Source organism: Pteropus alecto, unplaced genomic scaffold, assembly GCF_000325575.1.
Source record: "Pteropus alecto unplaced genomic scaffold, ASM32557v1 scaffold80, whole genome shotgun sequence".
Taxonomy (NCBI): domain Eukaryota; kingdom Metazoa; phylum Chordata; class Mammalia; order Chiroptera; family Pteropodidae; genus Pteropus; species Pteropus alecto.
The window spans coordinates 609,106-612,110 of record NW_006430460.1 but is presented as its reverse complement, the minus strand read 5'-3'; the positions used below and the strand labels follow the sequence as shown (position 1 = coordinate 612,110).

General features: G+C 35.7%; 1 pseudogene; it reads right to left on the bottom strand.

Annotated features, from left to right (window-relative positions):
- Positions 1-2,331: 2,331 nt before the first annotated feature.
- Positions 2,332-2,452, bottom strand: LOC112480043 (annotated as a pseudogene).
- Between the last annotated feature and the right edge of the window lie 553 nt (positions 2,453-3,005).

Below are 3,005 nucleotides of genomic sequence, written 5' to 3'. Positions count from 1 at the left end.
AAGTGATCAGCCGCAGCGATGGGAGAAGAAATCCGAGCACCACTGCACTATTTCATGCCTCCAGAGGCCTCTGAGGGGGAGAGCAGACAGGCCTCCCTGGGCCGCCGCCGGGTGGGAAAGTCATCAGGGGAAGAGCAAACACATGGGGACAGTGCTGGATTCTGAGACCACTGCTGCCCCTGTGGCCTCTGGCCTTTTCTGTACACAGCAGAGGCTAACCAGGCTTTGTTCCTTCAATCTTTTGCCAAGTTGGTTTTTGTTTTTTGGATTTTTTTTTTTCTCTTCACATACAGACCATTGTCTAAAACTCCTCGGAAGCAAACCGCTTGGTGGAAGAAAACTGAGTAACTTCCCCCTTTTGAGAGCATTTCAAATAAATTATTTGTTTTTAGTGTTGTCATTTACTTCATGTGCAGATGACACAACTATCTACGTCGAAAAGCTGATGCGATTTTACCATATAAATAAATAAAAGCAACCAGAACTAGTAAGTGCATTTAGCGAGGTTGCAGAACACAAGCTTAACATAGAAAATTGTTTGTATTTGCATATATTATCAGAAATTAAAATTTACAAACCATACCATAGGCTAGCATCACAAAATATGATATACTTCGGAATAAATGTGACAAAAAGTAAGCAAGATCTGTACACTAAAAATTATAAAACATTAATGAGAGAAGGAAGACCTGGATAGAGAGAGATGCTATATTCATGGCTCTGGAGACGCAACGTTGCTAAGATGTCAGTTCTTTCCAAATTAACCTATATATCCAATGCAGTCCCAATTAAAATCCCAGGTGGCTTTTTTTTTTTTTTTGGTAGAAACCAACAAGCTGATTCTAAAATTTATATCGTAATGCAAAATATTGGAATTAGCCAAAAACACTTTAAAAAGAAAAACAAAGTTGGAGAATTAACTCATAGGTTTCAAGGCTATTATATAAAACAAAATTGTGGAAATAGTATCAAGATGGGGAAATAGATCAACAGACGAAAGAGTCCAAAAGTATATGGACAGACCAACACGTAAGGACAACTGATTTTTGACAAAGGCACGAAGACAGTTCAGTGGAAAAAGAATATTCTTTTCCACAAATGTTACTAGAAATGTTGGATGTCCATATGCAAAAAAAAAGAGAACTTCATCTATACCTCGTACTATATAAAAATGAACTCAAAACCAATCATAGATTTAAATATAAAACCTAAAACTATTAAACTTCTGGAAGAAAACATAGAAAATGAAAAGACAAACTATAGACTGGGAGAAAAGAACTGCATTTTTAATATTGAGTTTATTTCTTTATTACTGAGTTTCAAGAGTATTATAGATAAAAGTGCTTTATCAGACATATGTTTCAGAAATATTTTCATTCAGTTTGTTTCTCTTTTTCTTCTTTAAACAAGTCTTTTCAAGAGCAGCCATTTTTAATTTTGATAAAGTCCCTTTACCAGTTTGTTCATTTATGAATTATGCTTTTGGTATCACACTGAAGAAATCTTGGCCTAACCCAGTATAGTAAATGTTTCCTCCTATGTTTTCTTCTGGAAGTTTACTTGGTTGTTTCAAAGGGATGGTGAAATTGGTCTCTATTACTCCAACTTGGCTGGAACTGGACGTCTCACTTCCCAGAGTCCCGTAATATTATATTAAAAATGTTCAAGGTACAATTCAAACTTACTTGAGATACAAAGAATAGGAAAAATATCTCAACAACTCATACGAAACAAGACACTCAATACCTGCGTACCCCGTGGTAGTAATCTGAATCTTTATGATGTAAATCCAATAACATTTTAAAATAGCTATAATAACTGTGTTCCATGAAGTAAGGTTGGACACTCTTGAAACGAATGGACAGTAGTTCCCAACAGAGAAAGATAAATTGTAAAAAGAACCAAATGGATGCTTTAGAATACAAAACAAAGTAACTAATGATGACAGAGGCAAGAATCTATATACTTTAATAGAGCAGTAGAAATTACCCAATCTGAACAACAGAGAAAAAATATACAGGAAGAGATAAGTTAACGAGTGTCAGAAATGGTGGAATACTATTAAGAGGTTTTTTTTTCTGCCAGTTGTGTCATAGGAGTGGAGAATGTGATTGGTGCAGAATAAATATTTGAAGAAATGGCCTGAACTTGGTGAAAGACATAAATTTACAGATTCAAGAAGCTTAGAGGACCCCTAACTAGATAAGCCCAAAGGAAACCAAGCCCAGTTAAATCTTTTGTTTGTTCGTTTTAGGCAAGGCAACCCTTGGTTGACCTCACATATTGCAAGGACCTTGTCAGCTCACAATCCCTTATTTTTTTTATTTTTTATGCTTACAGCACCTGGTCTTCCTAGGTGGTCTCCCATCCAAGTACTAACCAGGCCCGACCCTGCTTAGCTTCCGAGATCAGACGGGATCGGGCTTGTTAAGGGTGGTATGGCCTAGACAGCCCAGCTAAATCTTAATCAAATTTCTAAAAATCCAATTATTTTTTAAAAACCTTGAAATCTGCCAGAACAAAAAATGACACATTTGAAACCCTGTGGATTTCTCACGAGAAACAATGGAGGCCAGCAGGAAGTGACACATTTTCAAAGTAATATAAGAAAAGAACAGTCAACTCAGCCTTCCCCAGTAAAAATGTCTTTCAAGAATGAAGGAATAATAACAGTCTCAGATGAAAGAAAACTAAGAGAAGTAGTCGAAAGCAAGCCTTCTCTAAAAAAAGTGTTAAAAGAAGTACTGCAGAAAGAAAGAAAATTATATCATAGAGAAACTGGGAATTTTAGGCATGAAGACAGAGTATCACGAAGGTAAATAACCAGGCAAATGTGATAAATTATATTCTCCTCTAAAGTTTTTGAGATATGTATGATAATGAAAAGCCAAAATTATGATATTGTCTGGCAGGGTTTATAATGTATGTAGATGTGATATATGTGACAATGATAAATACAACATAGAAGGGGGAGGATGAAGTTTCTACGTTTCATTCAAAGAAGT